The sequence below is a fragment of the Mesoplodon densirostris genome, chromosome 6 (assembly GCF_025265405.1).
Source record: "Mesoplodon densirostris isolate mMesDen1 chromosome 6, mMesDen1 primary haplotype, whole genome shotgun sequence".
Lineage (NCBI taxonomy): Eukaryota > Metazoa > Chordata > Mammalia > Artiodactyla > Ziphiidae > Mesoplodon > Mesoplodon densirostris.
Window position 1 is genome coordinate 24,692,321 of NC_082666.1, and position 21,287 is coordinate 24,713,607.

The window sequence follows — 21,287 nt, forward strand, 5'->3', positions numbered from 1 at the left end:
AAAAAAAAAAAACCTGCCAGATTTTGCTTGATGGTATCTACAAGGGAATTTTGGAAACAGACAGACTTGTGGATCAAAATATAATGCTCATCACTTAACCAGCTTTGTTTCTCAACAACTACACTAGGTCCCTAAGCCTCTCAGCAAAAGGGAGGAAGTAACAGGCATCACTTCTCCTTGCGGAGGACAGATATCCCAGTTTGTGGGCACTTTGGGTCCCAGCTCAGACCCCAAGGGGAAAGTGGGGCCCCACTTCCTTGGCTTTGGAAGGACCCAAGAGGGCAGAGGCGCTATGGGTGGGGAGGTGTGTCTTCTTAGATCTTGTGTCTACCCTCAAGCCCCCCCTTAACCCTGACACTGAGGCCTAAAGGGGAAATATTTGGAGATCTATTAGGGGCAAGGAATGGATCTCAAAGGGTCTCAGTTGCCCACCACTTTCAGCTCCTTGTTTTGGGCTTCCATTTGCTTTGCTCTGGTCACCTGCCATATGACATAACTACCACTGCAGGGCTTCACCATATGGGAACTGCTAAAAAGCCACCCAGCCACCCCCAGCCCATCCTCAATACCCCACAACTCACTCGCAAGGCTATATGTCTACCAGCCTCTACTGAAGGTCAGGAAGAACAATGGAATTGCATCCGTAAAACTGGACTCCAAATAGAACTCTTCCAAGAGTCCAAGATAAAGAAATATCAACCCTCCACAGGAGGTCTCTTGTTTCTTGCCTTGAAGACCACTTCCTTTTCCCTCCTCTGAGAAAGGAACCCCTTTGTCAGTCCTTCACCAGGGACACCTCTGCCAATTAGGAAAAGCTCAACCCTGATCACATGGATGGCACTAACCTAAGATCAAGGAGATTCACAGTACACAGTAACCGTCTGGCAGTATCTCTCCAAAAGTCTGAATCTAGAATAACCATGCAGGGCCCCAGCAGAAGATGGGGTGGGCTCGGGCCCTCAAAGGATGGTCCTCATCCATGTGTTTCCACCAGTATGAGATAAAAATTCCTACTCATTCTTCCCATAGTCTTCCAAATGGTAATGCTTGGAGAACACACACACGCATGCACACACACACACAGCATTTCCCAAAGCTAAACCATAATTCTCAAAACCAATATAGGCTCTAGACTACTAGAAGAAAACCATTTTTCTAAATCCACATAATCTACGTGGATTTCTCTGCCCACACGGAGATGCAGCTTATATTATTACACAAAGCAGTATCATGTCCCCCTATTTTGCTTAAACCAGTTGGAACTGAGTTCCTATCACTGACACTGAAAGAGTTCTGACCAATGTACCTCACCTCTCTGTATTGTTAAGAAGCTTTTAGCTGCAAACGACAGAAATGTTATCTCACAAAACAAAAAGTGTAGAGATAGGATGGCCTTCAGGGAGGGTTCATTCAAGGGTTCAACGATGTCTTCAGGTTCTTTCAAACTTCCCATTCTGCTTAGAAATGAGATGACCATATCTGATTTCAGATATCACATCCACATGACATCAACACAAGGAAGTAGAGGGACCAGCTTTTACTACATCTCTTTCTCAGGGGTGAGACAAGGAAACTTTCTCCAGCAGGTATCTCCTGCGCTTCATTGGCCAAACCTGGATCTCATGCCTTTCCTCAACCAACAAGTTGGGACAGGGACAACAGCAAGTGAAATAGAATTTTCCTGAGACCAACTGGATTCATCTCTGAAGTTAGGGGTAGGTCAGAGTCCCCCAGAGGCAGGTGGCTGCTGCTGTGTGTGTACGATGGGGCTTCTGTTAAGAGGGAGCGAGAGAGGGGCTTCCCTGGTGGCACAGTGGTTGAGAGTCCGCCTGCCGATGCAGGGGACACGGGTTCATGCCCCGGTCTGGGAAGATCCCACATGCCGCGGAGTGGCTGGGCCCGTGAGCCATGGCCACTGAGCCTGCGTGTCCAGAGCCTGTGCTCCGCAACGGGAGAGGCCACAACAGTGAGAGGCCCGCGTACCGCAAAAAAAAAAAGAGGGAGCCAGAGGAAAAATAGATAACTAATAAGGACCTACTGTATAGCACAGGGATGTCTATTCAATACTCTGTAGTGACCTATATGGGAAAAGAATCTAAAAAAGAGTGGATATACGTATATGTATAACTGATTCACTTTACTGTACAGCAGAAACTAACACAACATTGTAAATCAACTATCCTCCAATAAAAATCAAAAAAAAAATTTTAAAAAAAAGAGGAGGCAGGGCACCGGGCAGGCAGCCACTAATGTGCGCTGCGCTACATCCAATGGCTACCCTCACTGAAGCTTTCCTTGAACCTGGGCCACAGCCAATCCTTAGGCAGGACATTTTCTCCTACTAGTTTCTGCAAGAAGTTGGACTGGAGTGAGGTGGGACTGGAGGCAAGAGTGCCAGTTAGGAAGCCAGTCAGGCTGTCAGACCAGGACCTGTGAGATGAGGAAACAGGCCAGCCCAGTAATGCCAAAGTCTGAGTCATGGGCAAGTTTTTGGTGGGAAGACTGAGGACAAGAAGGGTGTGCTCTCAGAGACGGACCCTCGGGGATTCTGCCAAAGGTGGATGGCAGGACCCTGAGCTCTTCCATGAAGGCCAGGCAAGGAGACAAGACTCCGTGAGTAAGGGGCAGAGGAAGGAGACCCCCTCCAAAGCCACCACCTTAACTTGTCCTGAATGGAGCCAGGCAGTTTGGACAGACAGGCCCCTCAACAGGCCTGCCCCTGATGGCCTCTACTCAGCAGCTCAATGGGCATTCCTTGGGGGACTGGAACAGGGAATCTGGGATTTGATTTCTGCCGCTGGCCCTCCTCCATCCACGCACCAACCCTCACTCTCCAAACCTTCTGTGCTCTTTATTGCTTTCGAGCCTTTGCCTATGCCGTTCCCTCAACAGGAAGGCTTCTTCCTGCCCAGGATGCCCCACCTTATCCTTCACATACAGTCTGTAAAGCCCCACCTGAGTGAGGGGCTCCCTCCTTTGACTCCCACACAGCTGTAGTCTGTATGCCTCACCTTGGATTGTAATTTCTATCTACATGCCAATCTGTCCATCTCCCAGAATAAGCTGTGAGCTCTTCTGGGGCAGGCCCCTGTCTTGTTCATCTTGGTGACCTCTGCAGTGCCCAGTCAGTGTGGGGTCACAACACCTATGCAGGATGCAAGAATAGGGACGATGGGAAGGAAGGAGGTCCTGTTGCCTTCTTTAGAGCTGAGTTGTCCAATATGGCAGCCAAGTAAAATTTAAAATTTAGTTGCTCAGTTATACTAGCTGCTTTTCAAGGGCTCAATAGCCACTTGTAGCTAGTGGCTATTGATTGGACAGTGCAAATATAGAACATTTCCATACATACAGAAAGTTCTAGTGGACAGCCCTGTTCTAAGAGATTCAAACTATTGCTGCAGCTCTAAAAGGAGCAGATCATCTGCTACAGACTCCTTTCTCCTCCAATCCAGCCCCCAGCACACAGCCAGGTACCTCCTCCTTTCTCCCCTCTCTCCTTCCTCTCCACCTATCTTCCTCCACCCCATCTTCCTGTCTCCCCACAGGGCCGGAAGAATAATTCACAGTGGTTTCAGAGTCCTCAGAGCCTTCTTATAGTCTGTGTATCTCGACCCTTCACTACAGTCCTGGAAGGTAAGCAGGATAGAGATTATACTTTTCATTGTACAAGCAAGGAAGCCAAAGCTCCGAGAGGTGAAGACTCTTGCCCAAGGTCACCCAGCTGGCGAATGCTGGTGTCTGGATCAGACCTCAGAGTAGACTCTGGCCCCTTCTTTTCCACCAGTGTCGTATCATCTCTCACTAAGGAGTCGTCTAATCCAGCCTGTTGTCTGATGCACTTATCCATTCAACAACATTCCTCTCAAGCGTTTATCCAGCTTCTGCTTCAGTGCTCCCTAAGATGTGAGCCTCACTATCGTTTCCTGAAGCTGCGTTTAGATAGCTCTGCTAGAAAACGCCTGCTTATGCTAACTCAAAATCAACCTTGTGGGCTTCCCTGGTGGCGCAGTGGTTGAGAGTCCGCCTGCCGATGCAGGGGACACGGGTTCGTGCCCCGGTCTGGGAAGATCCCACATGCCGCGGAGCGGCTGGGCCCGTGAGCCATGGCTGCTGAGCCTGCACGTCTGGAGCCTGTGCTCCGCAACGGGAGAGACCACAACAGTGAGAGGCCCGCATACCGCAAAAACAAAACAAAACAAAACAAAATCAACCTTGTAACTTTTCTGTCCTGAGACCTCAGAAATCATGTGATACAGCCACTAAAATGCCTTCTGCAACACCACTGCCAGTTAGCTTGCAGCCTCTGCTCACACACCTCCAGTTTGGGAGAGCTCAACACCGCTCAAGGAAGCCCCTTCCTTCTTTGGCCATTTAAAACCCAGCCTCAATCCTGCAACTCCTCCCCACTGGCTTTGCCCTCTGGGTCTCCCAAGACTATATCTGCTCTCTCTCTACCCAGGGCAGCCCCTCAGAGACAATGACCATGCCCCCTACTTTGCTTTTGTCCTGACTGCAGACGAAACAAATCATCAGAGAAAGGATGCGCTGTTCTATTAGCACATGACCTCTTCTGGCTTCCCTTCCCCATTAGCACATGAACCCCCTTATTCCATGGACCCCATGGGAAGCCAAGGTCGTGTCAATAATAATAACTACGGCCATTTATTAAGTGTTCACCATGCAAGGCAACTTGAAAAGTGCTCTGCCTATATTTCATCTCCAAAACCCTGCAAGGTGGTCATTATTATTCCCATTTCACAGATGAAGTGACTGCCTGTATATATGTCTGTCACCCCAGGTGAGAGGACAATTGCAGGAACCTAAAGGATGGATGGGACCTGGGATGACCCAGGTTTGAGTCTGGGTCAGTCCCAGGGCCCCAGGCCCCAAGGAGGGTGGAGGAGTACAGAGGTTATGTGCACAGGCTGTAGGGGCAAAAGATCTGGGTTTAAATCATAGCTGCTTACCAGCCGTGTGACCTTGAGCAAGGTCACTTCACCTCTCTGAACCTCCATTTCTTCAAGTGTAAAAGGGAGTTAGTAGTACAAGGCACGGAGCCCAAGGATTGCAAAGAAGAGACAATGAATTCTTAGCACTGTGCATGGCACCTAGCAGGTTCTCAGCAGTGGGAGATGATACCAATATTATCATCAATATTATTACAGAGAGACCATACCCAGGGCCAAGGCAAATGTATTTACAGTATTATCGTCCCAAACTGAGCCTGGTCAGACCCAGTGGACTTTTGTACCCCCTCGTGGCTCCCAGAAAATGGCTGGTCTCTGAGATGAGTTCAAATGTGCTAATGGGGCTGCAGTGTGAGGAGGTGTGAGGGGCCTGAGCTGCTCCTGTGGTGAGCCAAGCAGTGCCCATACTTCTCTACAGAAAAGACAGAGGGGAATGCACAGGAAATAAAGGCTAAGGGAACTAAGAGATGGCAAGAAAAGAGACTAAGATTGAGGTCACCTCACTTGTAAAGCAAACACAACTTTGAACAAGTTGTCTTCCTCTCTGAGCCTCCATGTACAGCTCTATCAAATGGGGTAATAACACCACCCTTGCTGCCCAGGGGTCAGGATGAAGGAGGTGCTGTACATGGAAGCCCCTAGGCAGGGTGCAGCCCACAGGAGCACTTGGTGAGGGTCTGCTCCTGAAGCATCGCTGAGCAGCTCTCATGGTGAGCTTAGGCCATCATCGCAGTCGACAAAAACAATGTAATAATAATAATACCTATTTCCCAAACTCCTGCTCTGGGCCAATACTCACAGCAACCTTTGAGGAAGGTGTCATTATCCCCATTTACTGATGAAACTGACAGTTCAGCAGTGAACAGGGGTGACACGCCCCAGGTCACTCAGTAAGCCAAGATGCCGGGACTGGCACCCAGAACTGGCTGAAGCCAAATTTTGTTCCTTGATACCAGGCTGTGGAACCCCTGTGAACCAGGCCCAAGGTGTGGAAGCCTTTCGGTTGATCTTCCAGCCCAGTAGAGGGACCACCACCACAGACCTGGACCACAACCACTGTGCATGATGGAGGAGCACTGGACAAACGTCCAGAGACCTGAGTTCTGGTCCCCTCTGTGCTGCAAAAACAAATGCATGGTCTTAAAAAACAAATGCATGGTCAGCCTCAGTTACTCCATCTGGGTGCCAGAAGTCAGACTCTCGGGGTTTTCCAACTAACTCTCTGAGATTGTGCAGACAGTGGCAGGAAGGAGGAAAGCTGCCCTAAACGGAAACAGTGCACTGTGTTCCTCCATCCCTTAATAACCACTAATTAGTTAATCCCCACAGCAGCAGGGTGAGTTATCAGGTTGGTTTTTTTTTTTTTTTTTGTGGTACGTGGGCCTCTCACTATTGTGGCCTCTCCCGTTGCGGAGCACAGGCTCGGGACGCGCAGGCTCAGCACGCGCAGGCTCAGCGGCCATGGCTCACGGACCCAGCCGCCCCGCGGCATGTGGGATCTTCCCAGACCGGGGCACGAACCCTCGTTCTCTGCATCGGCAGGCGGACTCTCAACCACTGCGCCACCAGGGAAGTCCAGGTTGTTTTTTTTAACATCGTTATTGGAGTATATTGCTTTATAATGGTGTGTTAGTTTCGCTTTATAACAAAGTGAATCAGTTATACATATACACATGTCCCCATATCCCCTCCCTCTTGCATCTCCCTCCCTCCCACCCTCCCTATCCCACCCCTCTAGGTGGTCACAAAGCACCGAGCTGATCTCCCTGTGCTATGTGGCTGCTTCCCACTAGCTATCGATTTTACATTTGGTAGTGTATATATGTCCATGCCACTCTCTCACTTCGTCCCTTCCCCCTCGCTGTGTCCTCAAGTCCATTCTCTACGTCTGCATCTTTATTCCTCCTGTCCTGCCCCTAGGTTCTTCAGAACCTTTTTTTTTTTTTTAGATTCCATATATATGTGTTAGCGTGCGGTATTTGTTTTTCTCTTTCTGACTTACTTTACTCTGTATGACACACTCTAGGTCTATCCACCTCACTACAAAATAACTCAATTTCGTTCCTTTTTATGGCTGAGTAATATTCCATCGTATATATGTGCCACATCTTCTTTATCCATTCATCTGTCAGTGGACACTTAGGTTGCTTCCATGTCCTGGCTATTGTAAATAGAGCTGCAATGAACATTGTGGTACATGACTCTTTTTGAATTACGGTTTTCTCAGGGTATATGCCCAGTAGTGGGGTTGCTGGGTCATATGGTAGTTCTGCTTTTAGTTTTTTAAGGAACCTCCATACTGTTCTCCATAGTGGCTCTATCAGCCACTATCATTCCCACCAACAGTGCAAGAGGGTTCCCTTTTCTCCACACCCTCACCAGCATTTATTGTTTGTAGATTTTGTAATCAGGTATTATTATTTATTTTTTTTCGGTACGCGGGCCTCTCACTGTTGTGGCCTCTTCCGTTGCAGAGCGCAGGCTCAGCGGCCATGGCTCACGGGCCCAGCCGCTCCGCAGCACGTGGCATCTTCCCAGACCGGGGCACGAACCCGCGTCCCCTGCATCGGCAGGTGGACTCTCAACCACTGCGCCACCAGGGAAGCCCTATAATCAGGTATTATTATCCCCAGTTTACAAGCAGGAGGTTGAATGAGAGAGGGATTGGCACCACGCTCAGGGCAGGGATGGGATCAGTGAAGATGCTACAGATTGCTTCAGAAATGGGGGAGAGCTCAGTAGAGGGATGAGGGAGGCCTCAAGGGGGAGAAACCACATAGGAATGTATTTCTGAACCTCAGGGAGTTGAAGTCCCTTTGACGGCATCTGAGCCAGTTCTCTCTGTGCACAGATGGGCAGATGGAGGCCCAGAGAGGGAGAGAGACTGGTCCAAGGTCACACAGCCAGAATCACAGGCCTGGAGCACACAATGCCACAGGTTCTCAGCTGAGGCTGCTCTGATGGGGGCTGGGGAGTAGGGGATGGATCTTAGGAGCTGGGCTCCCTCTGTGGCCTTCCTTGAATTCCTAGAGAAAGCAGTAAGCCCCCGGGGATTATGTCCGTACTAATGGCCTGTGACAAAGACAGTAGGATAAGCAGGTTGCTCTGCAGACTAAACAAGGTACAAGAAGCCAAGTCAAACAAAAGCTGAGGTTTTGTGTTGGCCTGGCTGGTGGGCTAGAAGCAGCCTAGACTCTCGGTGGGCCAGGCCTTGTGTCACTGTCCAGAATCTCCTCTGGTGGCCTTTTCCCCCTTTGCCAGTGAGGGCTGGACAGAGGTTTGTCCACAACACATGATTGCCCCTGTTTGTAGCACAGAATGTGCTTTTATGACATTGCCCCCAAGATGAGGAAACTGAGGGTCAGAGAGAGGAAGGAAGATAATGTCCCAAGGCACACAGCAAGTCAGGCAGAAAGTTGGGACCCAAGACCTCCTGACTCCCCATGCCATCATGGCCTCCCAAATTCTTCCTTTAATTAGTGCTGAGTGACAAATGAACACTGGAACAGAGGGAAATGAAATTTTCTAATTTCTATCCAAAGTGTTGCCCTACGTGATATCTCATGAGAGTCCACAGCACAGGCTTCAAGGGCAGAGAAGCTTGGATTCAAGTCCTGCTTCCACATTTTTCTAGCCCCATGGCTTTGGCAAATTACTTCACCACTCTGAGCCTCAGTTTGCTCTGGAAAACAGGAGAAACAACAGTACCTCCCTCACAGAGTTGTTGGGATGATTAAATGAGTTAATGGATGGAAAGCGTTTTGCTCTGTGCTTAGCATACAGTAAGCACCTAATTACTGCTATTGTTATTAGCAACTCTTGCACCCACATGCTGGATGGCCCGAGGCAGGGCCCTCACTCTCAGCCTCCATACTCCTCTCTCTCAAATGAGCTGTCACAAAGATTTCTTCTCACTCCAGGGCTCTGTGGTCTCTACCACCAGCCTTTCCAACCCAAATGAAACTGTAGACTCCAGAGGCAGTGAAGTGGGCTGGGAGCCTCTGTCACCTTCTAGGCCAGGCTGCTTGCCCTGCCCCCAGCTCCACACACCTGCTCCAGGATGTTCTGGGTGTGAGTCCCCTCAGCAGGCAGTCTGTCCCTCCCCAGAGCTGGTTGAGTCAATTCTGTGCTGTTCCAACGGTTTGCATGTGATGGCCAATCAGGAGACCATAGGCTTTGAAAAGCTGGGGAGAACTTGGAGATTAGAGCTGAGGAAGAGGGTCAGGAAGATTTGGGGGCTAGCTGGGAGAGCATCATGTCCCTCTGCCCTGGCAGTGCTGCCCTAAGGGTCTAGGGAGTCAAATCCTCCCTGCCTTGTTTCTGGTAAAAATAGCTAAAGACGCTCCTACCTCCAGGGACTCAGAAGTCGGTCTCAATCAACTCCCTCAGCAAGGGTCAAAGGGACCCTCTTCACAGTCCTAACTGTGCAGGGATTGTTCTAGTTGTTTCTGAACACAGCTTCCTTTCTACATTCTAGAACTCACTTCTGCAAAATGAGAATGGTTTGACTCCAGGCCTGGGGCCATTTCTCACTCCTTTCCTCCTGGTTCCCAACAGGAACAAGAAGAGATCTGCCTCATGCGGATTAAGGTGATATGTTCTCTAGCAGGTAGGGAGGTGGCATGAGGAGATTACCTACCTCTCCCGACTTACCTGTCTGTGTGTCAAGTTTAAGCCCCTGGAGGGTTTGTGTAACACTGTTAGGAATCTTAAAAAGTAGAGACCCTGTTTGTGGGATTACAGGGTGTGGAGACATTCTCACCTTTTACATTGAGGCTTTAGATGGCTACCAACCCCACTCAGTCCTGCCAGCTGCTGGGCCCTGCTTTGCATAGAAGCAATTTATTCCAGTCTGTTAAAAATGAGTCACATCCCAGGAGCCCCTTACCTTTGGGATGCATTCTGCCATTGACCAGTTTGGAGTCAAGGTAATGTTTCCAGACACAAATGTAGTTGGGAAAGTGCTGGGCGGCGTTAAAGGCTCTGCTCCTCTAGGTGCTTCTGTGTGACCTTAGGCAGGTCATTTTCCCTCTTACCTTCCATTTCTTTCTTTTCTTTTCTTTTTTTTTTTTTGCGGTATGTGGGCCTCTCACTGTTGTGGCCTCTCCCGTTGCGGAGCACAGGCTCCAGACGCGCAGGCCCAGCAGCCATGGCTCACGGGCCCAGCTGCTCCGTGGCATGTGGGATCCTCCCAGACCGGGGCAAGAACCTGCGTCCCCTGCATCGGCAGGCAGACTCCCCACCACTGCGCTACCAGAGAAGCCCTGAGCTTCTATTTCTTAACCTGTTTCCAAAACACAACAACCTCCAGCCACATCTGTTGTTCATGGTTAGGTGAAAGAGCTTTCTGAAATGTATATTGTGGCATAAATTTGACATTTATCATTGTCGAATCTCATAATAGTTATTTGACTCTTTATGTATATGTATAACTTTGATAAAAATAAAAACTTTTAAAAATGACGTGTTGATAGCTGTTTTACAGTTTAGTTGAAATATTTGGGAATCATTAGAGAAAAGTACATAGAAAACTAATCAAAGCAATTATTAACTCCAGGAAAAACAAAACTAAGTACAAAGAAGAGAAACACAGTATTTTACTTGGCTTAGCATTAAACAACATTTACATAGTTATATCAATACTTGTGAAAACACTGAATACTGACTGAACCAAACATTGTGATAGTATAGTAAGAGGATAAAGACAGGGAAATTTAGAGAAGGTTAGTTAAGAGGGCTACACCCTCTTCCTTAAAATAGGAAATCAATAGATAATGTCTAAAATTGATAAATCAAGAAATAACAGTATAAGCATATCAATTGGAAATGCAGATATAAGTAGCAGAAGAAACAGCTAATGGAGTGTAAAGTGGTTGGCGGGGTCAGCCCTGGGGAATGAGAAAGGATGAGGAAGAGAGTTATTTTTCATTATAATAAGACTTTAGTATTATTTTACTTTTCAAGTTATATGCATATATTCTTAGATTAAAATTAAAATTAATAAAAAAAATAAAAATAGAGGAAAGTGACAGGTACAAGGAGGCTAATTTTGGTTCCAGATAAGGAAGAACTTCCTAATATCTAGAGCTATCCAAAACTGGAACCTCTGCAGATAGTGAATTCCCTGTCATCATAAGTTTTTAAACAGAAACCATATGTCCATCTGTCAGAAACAAGGTAGAGAGTTCTAGCTTTGTCTGGGCTTCGCTAAGTAAGCTTAAGGATCACTTTCAATTCTAAGATCTCTTCTAATTCTATGCATCTGTGGAAGCTGGGGTGTTCTTGTCATTTATCTCATAACTAATTCATTTATATGTGCGTTTCATAAGCATTTGCTTAGTACCTATATTGTTTCTGCTGCTGCACCAGGTCCTGGGTTGAGGATAGGGGAACCAAGATAGATATGACATAGTGTCTGCCAACAAGAATCACTGAAAGTCAGTCCTGGAAAGTTCCTCAGCATTTGTCCGATCCAACCCCTCATTATACAGAGAAGGAAACTGAGGCCCAGAGAGAGGGAGGCACTTGCACAATGTCACACAGCATTAGTGGCAGAGTCAGGCTCACATCTAGACCTCTTGATTCCTGTGCTAGTAATCTTTTCCTCACAATCCTGCTTCTGAAGAGCACTTCTTCAAAAATAGTTCTAACAAAAATAAAGTTGAGGGCTTCCCTGGTGGCGCAGTGGTTGAGAGTCCACCTGCCGATGGAGGGGACACAGGTTCGTGCCCCGGTCCGGGAGGATCCCACATGCCGCGGAGCGGCTGGGCCCATGAGCCATGGCCGCTGAGCCTGCGCCTCCGGAGCCTGTGCTCCACAACGGGAGAGGCCACAACATTGAGAGGCCCGTGTAACGCAAAAAAAAAAAAAAAAAAAAAAAAAACAATGAAGTTGATTCTTCATGGTATTTTACTAATCTCATTCATGTAGATACATCATCATTGTGCAATGAATCTTATTATTATTTTAATTATAGCAAGGTTTGACTTCCTGGATATCTGCTTCAGAAAGGTATGCAGTGAGCTTTCTGGAGACACCCAGTAAAAGTTCACTGAACCCAAACCTCCAAGTCATTCACCAGAGAGATCTAAAACAACAGAAATAAAACTAACTGACATTGCTTTGTCTCACCATCTTGTGACATGCGTGAGAATTCTTAGGTAGAGAGTTACCGCCTGTGTCATGGGTAAAATCCCAAATCATTTTGTGGAGTTTGTTATTATTCCAACAGCTATGAGAGCCAACATTTGCATGTACCAACATCTCCTTGCAGTATCACTTCCTGGATCCTTTTTGCTCGATTTAGTAGTCCTGTCTTTGCCACTTTGAAAAAAGTCCTACATCTCACTGAATTTCCGTTTTCCCTATCTGTTTTGTTTGGTTGGTTGGTTGGGTTTTGTTTGTTTGTTTGTTTGTTTTTAATAATAGTCACCATGGGTATTAGATAAGACTAGTGTTTCTCAACCAGGGACAATTTTGTCCCAACCCCTAGTGGACATCTGGTAATGTCTGGAGACATTTTTGGTTGCCACAACTGGGGTGGAGTGATACTGGCATCTAGTGAGGTAGAGTCCAGGGCTGCTGCTAAACATCCTATACTGCACAGAGCAGCCCCTCCCAACACAATGATCTGGTCCAAAGTGTCAGTACTGCTACTGTTGAGAAACCCTGGTTAGACTCTTTGGCTGCAAGGGACAGGAACCCAAGTCCAAGTTGCTTTAGTAAAAGAAGAAAAAAGAAAAAAACAAAAACAGGGTGGTTATTGGAAGAATATTATCATTGTTTTTTAAAAAAGAAAAGAACTAAAAAAAACTTCAGGATGGATACACCTTGGAGATTAGTGTAATTCAGTTCCCATCTGGACTACCTCTCCTGTCTGTCTTCCTTCTGTTCTCATTCTTTCCATATGACACAGGCCTAGCCACCCTAGTTTTGAGCTCATATCCTCTCAGCCTCACAAACCAGAAAGGAAAAGGTCCTTTTCTTTCCTAGATCCACTGTCACAAATTCCAGGGAAGGATTCTGATTGGTCAAGCTTGGGTCACATCCTCATCACTTGAACCAATGACTAAGGCCAGAGAGGGTGAAGTACTATATACAATGATTGACCTAGCCTGGGCCAGTGCCTACCCCTGTGGTCAGAGGGATGAAATCTGTTTCCTGAAGTGGAGAAAGTAGGTTCTAGATAGAGAAAAACAATAGCCACTACAGCATGGAATAATAAAGAGGGTGCTGGACTAAGAGTCAAACATCTGGATGCTATTCTTGGCTTGCCTCTAACTTGCTGTGTGATCTTGGACAAGTCCCTTTCCCTCTCTGGGCCCCAGTTTCTTACCTGTACAGTGAAAAAATGGACCAGAAGTCAAAGATATCTCCCACCTCTAACATTTGATAACTTTTGATTGGTTAAGTATTATTCATGTTCCCAAAACAATGTTGACATTTGAAAATACTTGCTAAACCCACCTAGCTTTTAGATTGCTGGTTCCAGGATATAATATAGTCTAGAAATATCTAATTTTTTTCAAATTTAGTTTAGTTATCTGATATTTTCCAACTTCTTAATGATTATGAAAACAGCATCAACTAAAATACTTTAGCATCTATTCATATTTTCAAAATGGTCCGTGTACTTCTCAATTCTTTCATAATATTCAACCCTTATAGGAAAAATTTGTAGACCCACAAGAACCACTTACACATTGCTTTTTCTTTTAAAAGAATTACTAGTGATTAAGAAAGATTAAATATATGAATAAAATCTACTTTCAACTTGGTATATGAATTTTATGTTAATCCTTATTTTGAAATGCATGTAGTCAAAAGAAACAGATGGTGTTGGGAAATCTCCAACAATATGGAAGATAAGGCAAAGATTTCAATATCACCAACCACTCATTCATTCAACAAATAGTTTCTGAGTACCTACTATGTTCTGGACACCACTCAATGATCTGCCCCTGTGTAACTTACATTCTAATGGATGCAGCTACATTTTAGTAATTGAAGAAGTATTTTTTGAATTCTAGCCCATCATCAACGAGATGAAATCCATACTTCTCAGCCCCTTGCCAACCCCTACAGCTCCAAGAGAACTCCCACTCACATCCTACACCTCACCAAATAGAACTTCCAGATTGCTACCTTCGAAATTCACCAGTTTCAGGACTTCCCTGGTGGCGCAGTAGTTAATAATCCGCCTGCCAATGCAGGGGACACGGGTTCAACCCCTGGTCCAGGAAGATCCCACATACCGCGGAGCAACTAAGCCCATGTGCCACAACTACTGAGCCTACACTCTAGAGCCCGCGAGCCACAACTACTGAAGCCTGCATGCCTAGAGCCCGTGCTCTGCAACAAGAGAAGCCACCGCAATGAGAAACTCGCGCACCGCAACGAAGAGTAGCCCCCACTTGCCGCAACTAGAGAAAGCCCATGCACAGCAACAAAGACCCAACGCAGCCAAAAATAAAAATTAATTAATTTAAAAAAATTTTATAAAAGAGTAGCCCCCACTTGCCGTAACAAGAGAAAGCCCATGCTCAGCAACGAAGACCCAGCAAAGCGAAAAAAAAAAACCTCACCAGTTCCCGCACACCTCTTCTACTTGGAGCCCTCTTGCCTTCTCCACATTAGTATCACTGCCTTTGGGGAACCTCCTCGTATGGTTCTTTCTTCCTACCCCACAGATTTAGTCCTGCCCTACTCTGTGGCCCCCAAACCTCATACACATGTCTATCACTTAACATCTCTCATTTTATGTCAGAATTATTTTTTATGTCTTGGCTTCTCTCACTGGAATACAGAGTTCTCTAGGGAAAGGAAAGGCTCTTATTTACCTGAGTACTTTCGGGGCTTGACAATCCACACACACACACGCACACACACACGTGCACATGCATGTGCCTCAGACCTGCTCTTCCTCCTCTATTCCCCTTCTCAGTGAGTGACACCCCCACCCTCCTAGTTGTTCAGGCTAGAAACCTGGGCATCATCCTCAATGAATCCCTTTCTCTAACCTCCCACATCCAACCAAGGTTCATCATGTTTACCTACCTCCTTACATACCCTCACCTCTGGATGAATCAGTTACTTCCCTTGGCCTAGATCAAACTTGCCCTATCCCTCATAGCCTGGGTAGCTTGTTATTCAGGGTTTACTTTAATCTTGACCTCCTCTAGGAAGCCTACCTTAATTCTTGTCCCTCCAGGCTGGGCTGAGTGTCTGTTCTCTGGGTAGTTTAGGTCTCCCGTGCTTTCTAGTTTATATGGCAATTCTTCTCTCCTAGTAGACTATACACTCCAAAAGGGTGGGTTCTTGTTTATGACTGCATCCCCAGCTTCTAGCCTATTTCCTGAGATGTGATAATTTACCACTAATGACTTTTTAAGTAAATGCAGGAACAAACTCATTTGGAGTCAGAAAGCCTGGATTCCACTCAGATCTGCCATTAACTAGTTGGGTCACTATGCACATAAATTCACTGAGCCTCAATGTTCTCATCTGTGAAATGGCCATAATAATTCCCCCCAGTCTACCTCCAGGGTTGAATGCAAAAAGCATATGAGATAATAAATGTGAAAGCTGTTTATAACCTCTGGGTTGTTTTACACATGTAAGGAGTTACTTCTAAATGTTTTGGGTTGTGTTTGGTTTTGGTTTTTATATTTTCTCTGATTATTTTAAATATAATTAGGTATCGCTCCTACTTGCGAATTTCCTGTAGGTGCAGAATCCAAGAACTATGTTGCTGCTACTCATCTCTGAGAAGATTAGAAGTGTTTTGATTTTTTTTAATGTTTAAGAGAATATTTTTGATACAAATTGTACTGGAGGCACTATTGGAAATAATCTAAATTTCACTTAAGCAACTAATACCAAATTGAAACAAATTAAACAAATTAACTCTTTTTTTTTTTTTTTTCTGGTACGCGGGCCTCTCACTGTTGTGGCCTCTCCCGTTGCGGAGCACAGGCTCCGGATGCGCAGGCTCAGTGGCCATGGCTCACGGGCCCAGCTGCTCCACGGCACGTGGGATCTTCCCGGACCGGGGCACGAACCCATATCCCCTGCATCAGCAGGCGGACTCTCAACCGCTGTGCCACCAGGGAAGCCCACAAATTAACTCTTCATAACTATTGATATAAAGGGAAAGAACTGACAATTTAGAACAGAATAGGAAAAGAAAATATACAAAGCAAACTTAACTTCAGTTTTACACTTATTAAATTAGCAAAAAACTTTTTAAAAATAGCCTTTGCTCTTCTCATTGGTTGATCTTAATTTATTTATTTATTTTTAATAAGTTTATTTATTTTATTTATTTATTTTTGGCTGCGTTGGGTCTTCGTTGCTGTGCGCGGGCTTTCTCTAGTTGTGGTGAGAGGGGGCTACTCTTCGCTGTGGTGCACGGGCTTCTCATTGTTTCTCTTGTTGCGGAGCATGGGCTCTAGGCACGTGGGCTTCAGTAGTTGTGGCTCGCGGGCTCTAGAGCGCAGGCTCAGTAGTTGTGGTGCAAGGGCTTAGTTGCTCCGCGGCATGTGGGATCTTCCCAGACCAGGGCTCAAACCCATGTCCCCTGCATTGGCAGGCAGATTCTTAACCACTGCACCACCAGGGAAGTCCCACAAAAAACATTTTTAAATGATAAGTCTCAATACACATACACTGCTGTTGGAATGTAAATTGTCCACTTCTCTGAAAAGCAAATTGATAAAATATATCGAGAGCCAAAAAATAATTCTACTCTTGGAAAGCTATCTTAAGGGAAGAATTTAACAGAATAAAAAAGTTTTGAGCACTAAAACATATAGATTACTCATAAATAATCAAAAAGTGCCAGCAACTACGACAATGGAGAAATGGTTTGGTAAAGCATGCTGCATCCATGGGATGAAGTATTTTATACAATTTAAAGCAATCATTATGGATGCATGGCCAGGGTGCTCTTAGTCCTGCCCACAAAACTCCTGTGAGTCCTGTTGGATGGTTTCTTCATGATCAGGGGAGGGCCAAACTCTCAGAACAGATCCTTGCTCAAGTCTTCAAGCACTCAAGGCCAAGTTCTCCAAGATGTTCCCAGTGAAAGTATTCAGCTTAAGCCATAGCCTACAATATAGTGGCAGTGGATTTGCAGGAGGTGGCAATGGGCACACTAACATTTCAGTAGCTTGGTAACTTACTGTTGACTCTGCTCACAGTGAGGCTGTTCACATTCTGCTGGCCTTGAAGGAGACTATAGACACCTGGAGCAAGGTTGTGTCTCCTGCAGCCAGCTCCTAACCAAAATTAAGAGGATGGCCAGGGACTTCCCTGGTGGCGCAGTGGTTAAGAATCTGTGGCAGGGGACATGGGTTCGATCCTTGGTCTGGGAAGATCCCACATGCCATGCAGCAACTAAGCCCACGCACCACAACTACTGAGACTGCACTCTAGAGCCCGCAAGCCACAACTACTGAAGCTCGTGCACTGCAACTACTGAGCCCACACGCCACGACTACTGAAGCCTGCGCACTGTAGGGCACACGTGCCGCAATTACTGAGCCCACGTGCTGCAACTACTGAAGTCCACGTGCCTAGAGCCCATGCTCGGCAACAAGACAAACCACCACAATAAGAAGCCCACACACCGCAATGAAGAGTAGCCCCCACTTGCTGCAACTAGAGAAAGCCTGCGTGCAGCAACGAAGACCCGATGCAACAGAAAAAAAAAAAAAAAAAGAGGACGGCCAGACTCCCTGGGGAGAAGGAGTCAAGTGCATTCAAAAAGGCAGGGGGGGCTCTGACTCTGGGCTCCCTGTAATTGTAAGAGGATCCCATGAACTGTGCCTCATGGTATTCATGTGCATGTGTAGCACCCTCTTCTTGAACCTGGACTGGTCCTGGTACACAACCCTAACTAGAGAACACAGCAGAAGTGAAGCTGCATGCCTTCTGAAGCTAGGTCAGGAAAAGCTTTCAAGCTTTTGTCTGGAACACTCTCTGAAAGCCATGGGCCTCGTGACTGCCATCCTAGAGAAGCCACTTTTAGGCACTCTGGTTGACAATACCAGCAAAGCTCAGCCTTTCAGCCATTCCCAGTAAGGCACCACACGTCCTCCAGACCAGCCCATCCACGAGCTGAATCCCCCCCCAGGTGACTTCAGTCGGTATTGTATGGAGCAGACAAATCAATCAGCTAATCTTGGACCAAATTCCTGACCCATGAAATTATGGGGCATAATTAAATGGTTGTTGTTTAAGCCACTAAGTTCTAGGGTAATTAATACACTATAGTACATAAGCAGCACATCACCTTTGGAGGACGCTTGAGAATAAACTCATAATTCCAGAAATAGGTAACGATAAAGAATCAAGTATTTATTTTGCCTTCCCTTTATGAACTGTACTTCAGAGTAACCAAATAGTTGATGAGATCAAGCTCTTCTTTATAAATAATTATAGCTAATAAATGATGAGGGAATATCAGAATTAGAATATCACCATTTGAAATCCCCGATGAAATAATAACGATGATCAATGACTGCAAAAATCATTAGGCAAAACCCAGCAAGGAACAGTATAACAGATTAGGCTGAAAACACCTCAACCCAACGATCAATATCTTCTTACTAAGCCATGAAGAGAGAAAACCAGACCTTAGGTGCCTCCTGATATGAGGCAACAAGAAGTATATGGCGCCAACTCTGAAGTTTTCTTGTCCCCAAATCAAATCTGAGTCTGATAACACTTCTAGATTTCATTCCAAGGGCCAGAGGAACGTGTTACATGATCCCCTGGGGGTGTAATCCACAAAGTCAAAAACATGGAAAGCTCTACGGGACAAACAACCAAGTTTCTTCAAAATATAATTTTTTTTAAATAGAGGAAGAAGGGGACCCTATTGATTAAAAGAAATTTAGGAGATACATCAACCAAATCCAAATGTGTAGACTATCTCTGGATTCTGATATATATATATATACACACATATATATACATTTGAACATTTAATACATTTGAAATATATATATATATTACTGTATATATGATAACTGACCGGATATTAGATGATATTAAGAAATCATTTTTAATTTTTAGGTGTGATAGGTTACTACAGATAATTTTTTTAAAAGCCTTTATCTTTTAGAGATAAAAGATACATCTATTCCAATGCATATGGGATTTTTCTTCAAAAGAATCCAGTGGGGCTTCCCTGGTGGCGCAGTGGTTGAGAATCTGCCTGCTAATGCAGGAGACACAGGTTCGAGCCCTGGTCTGGGAAGATCCCACATGCCGCGGAGCAGCTAGGCCCGTGAGCCACAACTGCTGAGCCTGCGCGTCTGGAGCTTGTGCTTCGCAACAAGAGAGGCCGCGATAGTGAGAGGCCCGCGCACCGCAATGAAGAGTGGCCCCCGCTTGCCAGAACTAGAGAAAGCCCTCGCACAGAAACGATGACCCAACACAGCAAAAATAAATTAATTAATTAATAAACTCCTACCCCCAACATCTTCTTTAAAAAAAAAAAAAAAAAGAATCCAGTGGTAAGGGGGTAGGAGTGAATAGGGTATAAATGAAGCAAGACTGGCCATATATTGATACTTTAAAGTTAGGTTATGGGGATATGGAGGTTTAATATACTAATATCTTTAGTTTTATATATAATTTAAATTTTCATTAAAAAAAACTTTAAAACAAATAGCTCTAGCCAAAAAAAAGTGTTTCCAGTGATGCATCTCTGAGTGGTCTGAGAGCAAGAGAGACAAGTCTTTACCTCCTCCCTCTTGCCAAATCCCCCTGCACTTACAGGACTAGAAACCTAAAGAGGCATCTGAAGTCACATTTTAAGGAAGCATAATGGAAGAGAGTTTGGAGAGGGAATGAAATCATTAAGGAGGATTATACTGTCACCACTCGACACAATGGGGATTGCTGCTTTTAACTGCTTTAAACAAGTCTTACTTCATACCAGAGCTTCGACTCAAGAAGGCGTCACCATGGGAAGTGGATCCTGCCCAGGAGATCAAATCTTTCTTCCTGGCTGAGTCTTTGAGTGCATGCTCCTGCCCTCCACAGCAAGAGAATAGAGGAGATTCTTAGAATGCACTTGAAATTCTCTTTTCCTCTTCATGGTGTCCTTGCAGCCAGGGGTCTTGGAAAGCTCAGGAATGAAGGTGCCTCAGATAAAGTGGCCTTCCTGCCTCTGAGGGGCTGGGGGACCAGGTCAAGTTTCTGCCTTTCTGGGGGTCTCTACTTCTTGCACATTCAATGAGATGTAGTACAGCACAGAGTCAGCCAGCCTCTGGACACAGTTGGTTCTGCAAGTCACCAGCTGTGCAACATTCACCTCATTGTATCCCTGAAAGTAAGATACGTCACCAGTAGCTCTACTGGAGCCATCCACAAAAATTCAGCCAAAGTTCTAACTCTTACTGCATCTGCTCAAACTGGCACCATCTGATCAGGAAATACAACCTAAATATGTGCCACCAGTGTTTGCATCAGTCCATGAAGGATACAGGCTTCATCAAGTTGGACTAAGTGATCTTCCCTGAATGGATTATATAAGACATCTACCTGACAAAACAAAGAAAAAAAGTACAAAGCAAAAAAGTCTTAATCTTAACAAACAAAAAAAAAAGTAGGGAAGATAACTCCCAGCTCACATTGTTGTTGAAAGGATAAAATCAGGTAATATATGTGAAGTGCCCAGCATGGATCCTAGCACTGAGTCAGCTCTCAATAAAAGGATATCACTATTATTTATTTCTCCATAAAATGTGGATCGAAAGATCCTTAAGCTTCCTCCTAATTCCAGTGTTTGAGGATTCATTCATTTATGCAACAAGCATTTATTGCCAAGCCCTACACCAGGTGCTGGTGCTATAAGATGGAGACACCTGACATGGGAGTTGGAGGCTAAAGTCAGCATATAAGGCAAAAATTCTGCATACTCAAAATTATTCTTGAAAACTCTTCCACCATCAGCTGACCTCCCAAGCATTTGCTCCCCCATTCAGAGGTGTTGTCAGAGGTGCTGCTGGTGGGAGGCGTAGCATGGAGTGATGGTGGCTGAGGGATCTTTCAGGACATGGCATCTTGTCTCCTCCCAGGCCCCAGAACATGAAAGCCTTAAACTTTCCTCCATTCAGAGCAAAGCTGTGTTCCCTCCTTTGCTTTTGAGCCTTCAGCCCCAGTGCTGGATGAGAAAATGGTGGGCAGCCTCAGGGGTCACCTTCCATCAAGCTCAGGGTCGCCATGAGATGGTCATCGCCCAGTTGACCAGGAGCATGCTATTCCACTGAAATGTATCAAGCACCTTCCATGAGCAAGGTGCGCTGA

The 21,287-nt window shown here is 45.7% G+C and overlaps 1 pseudogene; it reads left to right on the plus strand.

Annotated features, from left to right (window-relative positions):
• Positions 1-20,213: 20,213 nt before the first annotated feature.
• LOC132491603 (small ribosomal subunit protein uS14-like) lies at positions 20,214-20,486 on the plus strand (annotated as a pseudogene).
• The last annotated feature ends 801 nt before the right edge of the window (positions 20,487-21,287 follow it).